The sequence below is a fragment of the Ictidomys tridecemlineatus genome, chromosome 1 (assembly GCF_052094955.1).
Source record: "Ictidomys tridecemlineatus isolate mIctTri1 chromosome 1, mIctTri1.hap1, whole genome shotgun sequence".
Taxonomy (NCBI): Eukaryota; Metazoa; Chordata; class Mammalia; order Rodentia; family Sciuridae; genus Ictidomys; species Ictidomys tridecemlineatus.
Genome location: NC_135477.1, coordinates 209,539,110 through 209,545,602, shown reverse-complemented (window position 1 = coordinate 209,545,602; position 6,493 = coordinate 209,539,110). Strand labels below are relative to the sequence as shown.

Below are 6,493 nucleotides of genomic sequence, written 5' to 3'. Positions count from 1 at the left end.
CATCACTCAAAAATGATCCCACAGGGCCTGTGCAGGCTCTGGCTCACAGGCTCACATGAAGGGGTCCTGTGGGCCGGTGGCTCAGGGCGTGGGGCCTGGAGCCCACAGCCATGGAAATCCAGTTATCAAAGTTGACTCCAGAAGAAAGAACCTGACAAACCAGTAACAATGGAAGAAATTGGGAAAGTTGCCAAAAAGCTATCATCTCTTACACCACCAGGCTCCGCTAGGGTCACAGGCTTAAAATTTTCCTTCATGAAGAAGAAAGACCTTAAGCAACATGATGGATTCAGAAGCTCATGATAAGAGGCCACCAATCCTTACATCTTCAAAACAAGACATCTCACCGCACATTACAAATGTTGGTGAGATGAAGCATTGCTTGTGTGGCTGCTGCGCAGCTTTCAACAACATAGCCATCACATTTTTCATTCTGAAGATCTTTTTTCCACAGCAGCTCTATGGAATCAAAACCTGGGATGTAGTGCTTCAGTTGAGGAGGGATGGATTTAGAAAGTTATATCATGGAATCCCTCCACCATTAATGCAGAAAACTACCAACCTGGCACTTACATTTGGTCTGAATGAGGATTTGTCTTGCCTTGTCCTTTTAAAAGCATGTCAATATTCTGAGTTTGCAATCTGTGGTGTGGCGGCAGTATTTGCAGGGACAACAGAAGCTATTTTCACTCCACTGGAAAGAGTTCAGACATTGCTTCAAGATCACAAGCATCATGACAAGTTCAGAATCACTTATCAGGCTTTCAGAGCACTGAAATACCATGGAATTGGAGAGTATTATCAAGGTTTGGCACCCATTCTTTTTCGAAATTGATTCAACAACGTCCTTTTCTTTGGTCTTCTCGGTCCCATTAAGGAGCACCTGTCTACTGCAATGACTCACAGTGCTCATTTGGTCAATGACTTTGTCTGAAGGGGTCTGCTGGGTGCCATGTTGGGATTCTTGTTTTTTCCAGTTAATGTAGAAACTCACATACAGTCTCAGATTGGTGGAGAATTTCAGTCTTTCCCCAAGATTTTCAAAACAATCTACCTGGAACAGAACAGAAAACTGAAATCTTTTTAGAAGTGCCCATTTGAATTACCATCCATCTCTCATCTCTTGGGGGATAATCAATGCTACTTATGAGTTCTTGTTAAAGGTTATATGAGAAAAGTCATTGGTGAAGTGTCATGTATTAACTAAATTGACCTAAGAACGTAGTTTGGTCTAATTCCTAATTGGCTCAGATATAAGTTGGTCACTAAGTCCAGGCTGGATGAATTATGGGAAAAGTTAATTTCCTTAAGCCTCAACAACAAAAATAAAAATAATAAAAAGTTTTAGCAGGAATATTTTTTTAAAAAATGATCACATAGCTTAAGTTGGCACCCTGACACTCAACAACAAAGCATAAAGTACCATGCTGGTTCGAGAGGCTTCTCAAGCACAAGTCAGAAGAAATTCAAGCTTGCAGAAAACATGCTAATTAAAATGTGAAGTATGTCCCACTACACAAGCTCTCCACACCAGCAGGGTGACATGGACTGTTACCAAATCCTAACTGTAGGGCAGGGGAAGATTCAAAGACAGTGAATCCTCCAACTTGGTGTGTAGAACCTTCCTACAAAACCAACAAGCTCCCATGAAAGAAAAACAAGTATGATTTTCCAGCACTTCAAGATAAAGTACAACTCAGCCATGGATGACATTTCATGCCAGGGGTCAATTTCGACTGTTAGTGAGAATATTTACAATGGGTGGTAGAAAATCATTTGAGCACTTCACAAATGGAGGAAGGAACCTGCCTACTGTCCCCAAGCAATGAGACCCAGCCTTTGGTATTGTAAATAAATATTTAAGGCAAAGCTTTTGTATAAGTCAAGTACCGAGATGGTAAAAAGGACTCCAACAAAAGGAGATGAAATGCAAAAAGGAAATAAGCATGTGTGTTGAGCCCCTTCTGTGGACTTTCTTTCACATTGGCCCTTTCTGGGGTCACACCTTTTCCACCTACAAGAAATTTCTGCCCCAATTTTGCAGATTCAGATCTGCCCATGACTCTGAGTAAGGTGAAAGTTTCATTCTCCAGCTAGTTCTAGAAGCAACAAAGCTGTTATTGCGATCTTCATCAGTCTGATTTCATGTTTTATTGCCTGGCAAAGAGGGATGCTACCTATGCACCTTCCAAAACCCCAGAACAGGGTCTCCTCACCCTCCTTGCCTGTTGAGGAAGAATCTGTCTTTGTTCGATCTAGTTTTGGGAAACTGTTGTAATGATCTTGGTGCAGAGGAGCTCAAAAGAGGTCAAATTAATTTGCATGAGAAAGGGCATGGAGCTCATCTTGAAAGAATATAATAGATCTGGAAGGCGAGAAGAGAAATCAAATAGTGGCATTTACAGAAAAGAAGCTGCAGAGACATGAGGAGCAGCTGAGGTGATGAGGGGACTTTGGGAAGAGAGATCTATAAAGATTATGTCAGGTGCATAGTTACCCTTTTTGCTCCCACTTCCAGAGGCATCAATCTCTACTAGCACACATAGTTTTTCAAGGTGAGTATAGGATTAGCCATTCTTCTGAATGTGACCCTATGCTAAACTGGCCTTTAGGCAGCCCAGTTTCATTCAGGCTAGAAGACATAGAGATTGACTAAACAGCGCAAGGAAAATATTTCCCAACATGCTTTGTGGAACACTAGTACCCATTTGGAGATTCACAACGGGTATTACTAACATGCTAGTTGAGGTTCTAGAAAAATTGTCAGCAAAAGAGCCTATATGAGGGGCTGGGGATGTGGCTCAAGCGGTAGCGTGCTTGCCTGGCATGCATGCGGCCCAGGTTCGATCCTCAGTACCACATACAAACAAAGATGTTGTGTCTGCCAAAAAAAAAAAACTAAATAAATAATTAATTTTGAAAAAATTCTCTCTCTCTATCTCTCTCTCTCTCTCTCTCTCTCTAAAAAAAAAAAAGAACCTATGTGACTTGAATCAAGCTTCTTCTAAATTTAATTTACCACAATCTCTTCATGTAAGACACTTTGAGAACCCTGGCACAAAGGATAAAACAGTAAGACCCAAAGTTATTACTTGGGAATATGGGGAGAAAGAGGACACTGCAAATTATTGCCAGAAAATATCGCGTTATTCATATCTCTGCCCACAATGAAACTGTTGTAACTGCAGCTTTAGTTAAAAGTTAACTATTTTTACTTGAACTTGAACCAGGAAGAACTCCTATCATTGAAGGAATTTGGAGAAGAGAGGGAGAAAGTGAGGAGGTGAGGAGAAATCGTCTGTGGTGGCCACACAGAGCAGGAAAATTATTTCACAGGAAAAAAAAAAGTATCAAAAAGCTAGATACACCGGACCACTTACTGCAAAGATAAGAAGCTTTGCACAACCCAGACTAGTAGTAGCTGTACATTAGAGGGAAGCCTTCCTGAGGTCAGTAGAGAAAACACAACACTTACAAACTACATATGCAAAGATTAAAATTTACTAGTTAGGCCCCGAAAGCAAGAAAAGGCTAAGTCAGGAGCAAGGCAATTCCTACAGAAGGGAATCCAGACCAGACCAGAGCTAGTCACACTAATGTGATCCCTAATTCCTCAATGAAGTGGCACTGGAAAATGGTATAAACAGCAAGGCTGAACTTCTCGTAACTTCTCGTAACTTCATAAAGTCCTCAGTTAAATAAATCCACTAGTTGAAAATATGAACACATAAGTAACTTTAAAAGGAACTTAAAGTACAATTAAGATTGTGGTTCTCAAAATGGCACCTGGCTCAGAAGTTTTTATTCAGTGAGTTCTACAAAAATCAGGTAGAGCTAGGGATGTAGCTTAGTGATACAGTATGTGTTCAAGTACTAGTGAGGCCCTGGGCTTGATCCCAGTACTACAAAAATAAAAAGGCAGGTAATCTGAGGGCCACCAGTTGAGACCCACTGTCTTGGTCCAATGCTGTTTTGGTTTGGTTTGATTTGGGGCTTTTTTGTTGGTTTGTTTTTGTTTTGTTTTGTTTTGTGTTTTGTTTTTGTTTTGTTTTGTTGATACTGGGGATTGAAGCCAGGGGTGCTTAACCACTGAGTCACATTCCCTGCCCTTTTTTAATATTTTATTTAGACACAGGGTCTCACTGATTTACTTATGGCCTCACTAGGGTTCCGAGGCTGGCTTTGAACTCACCATCCTCCTGCATCAGCCTCTCAAGCTGTTGGGATACAGATTGTGTGCCACCATGCCCAGCTCCAATGCTGTCTTAATGATCCTTCTTTTGATCTGGCTGTGTTTCACCTACTAGAAATTGAGAACTTACAACTCTAAACAAAGAAAACAAGTAGTTAAGGCAGCATCACAGACAGGAATGACATCAGGATCTTGCCATCCAAGTAGCCTGGCAAGCAGGAAACAGTGAGAGGCAATAACCAGGCAGACCAGTCTGTCTTAAGATTCAGCTGAAACTGAAGAAGTTATTTGGAGTTGGGCCAGGGTAAATTCCAGAAGCCAATATGTCCCCAGGAGCCCACTTATACAGAGAGCTGCCATCACATCTATGTGGTACATATGACATGCCCATGCCAAAAGAAGAAGATAGATGGAGTCCATTCTTTAGGGATTCCCCCAGCACAGTGTTGACTAGGGTCAAGCCTGTTGAAAGAAAAGCCTTCTTTCTAAATTCATCTACCTCTGTTAACTACTGTTTTCTTGTCTCTCTCCACAACTATGGCTGGCGTTGCTCCAGTTAAATCAGAAGCTCCTGGGACATCCCTTGTCCTCTTTCCTAGTTTTATTCCATATCTAGGTCTGGCCAAGATTCAGAGGATTTGGGTTCTCACCTTGACTTAAATCTTTCTAATTCTGTCATCTTGTTAACTTCTTGGTGATCATCTCTTGTTTATACCTGTCCAATCATCATTACCCATGCTCAGATTAAATGCCCATGCCTTCAGCTCAGGAGCCATTGTCTCCAGCCTGGCTAGTCTAAGTTAACTACATATTAGGAAAACAGAACTGAGAGATGTCAAGATAGATTGGGGATTCAGGATATCAGCAGGACATCTCTTTCAAGGCATACCAAAAGCTAGTGCTAGCCCCAGACTCTTCAATTCTGTGAGCCAAAACACACAGAGAGAGGCAGAGAGAGAGAACTACATACCTTTTTTTTTGCTTAAGCCAGTTAAAAGTTTTTATTATTTGTGAAACATCTTTCTTGGAAGGGTGGTTTTCATCAATAGAATGAGGGTAACACTTGCTGCCAGGTTTCAGCAGGATCTAGTTCAGAAAGTATAGAACCTATTCAGTTGTAAAATACTGTTCCTATTTACTTCCTCTTTTTTGTTCCTGCTGAAGTTCCTTGCATGCTAATGATTTTTAAACATAAAACATAATACTATACCAAAAGAACATTTTCATTACCTGATATTCCTGTTCTATGTTCAGGGACTCCTGATCCCATCTCATGTACAGAAATTTTTTATATAATAGAATTCTTTGAAACCAGATCAGCAAAGTTCTGTTTCTATGAACCATTTGTTCCCCAGGTCACAAAAATAGCTTCACAAATAAGGCCTATGTTAAAAAAATGACATTGTTAAAGTATAATTTGAAGTGTGATATAATGCAAACGTGTTTTGGAAATGAAATTGCCTTGTAAATTTCTTGTTGATGTTTTGTCAATTTTCATTACTACTAATGAAAGTCTTAGTTCCGCTGGTTTCTTGATCCTGGGACTTGTGCTGCTCAAAAAAGGCACAGCCATATGGGAAGCCAACAATGAAAGTTCCTTTTTGATCTTTATTCAAACAGAAGATTTTCTTTTCAATAATCAACTGTTCATTTTACTTCTGTGATTCTCTTTTTCCTCTAATTCTGCTTCTTCCTCCCTTTTTCATGACTCCATAATCCAGCTTTGAAATCTGAGTCTTTGATTTAACCCATCTGCAATATTTATTCCTTCCAGCCATTATCAATGCCTTTGCAGAAATTCATCTGTTGCCTGTGGACATTAGAAGCCATGGATATAGGTGTTTTGTTTAAACTCTAAAAAAAAAAAAAATGGTGTAAGAAGCAATAGTTAAGTATATGAATTTTAACTCAATGAGTCTGCTACTTAAAAAGAAAAAGCAAACAAAAGCAATGAGCTAATACTGACCAAGTCCCTCCAGAACTAAAAGAGAGTCACAAATTGTTCCTCCCCAGACACAAAACATTTTTTTTGGGGGGGGGGGGTTCCTCAGCATTGAGGGTGATGACATTCTCCTCATGGTATCTAAATAGAACCCAGCAAAACCTCCTTCCAGTGTCACCAGTGAAGTATGTGGGATCACAGTTGAGTGAGTTTAACTGATAAAGGCATTTTATTTACCAGCATTTAAATGCACCCTTTAAAGACTAAAATCAATTGCAATGTCCCTATTTATACTCTGGTGTATATCTGTACATGTGTATCTATAGCAAAACAGCCATTAGGAAATAAACTTTGCATCT

General features: G+C 40.0%; 1 pseudogene; it reads left to right on the top strand.

The window, feature by feature from the left end:
- The first annotated feature begins 280 nt into the window (after window positions 1-280).
- On the top strand, window positions 281-1,186 carry LOC101962066 (mitochondrial nicotinamide adenine dinucleotide transporter SLC25A51-like; annotated as a pseudogene).
- The last annotated feature ends 5,307 nt before the right edge of the window (window positions 1,187-6,493 follow it).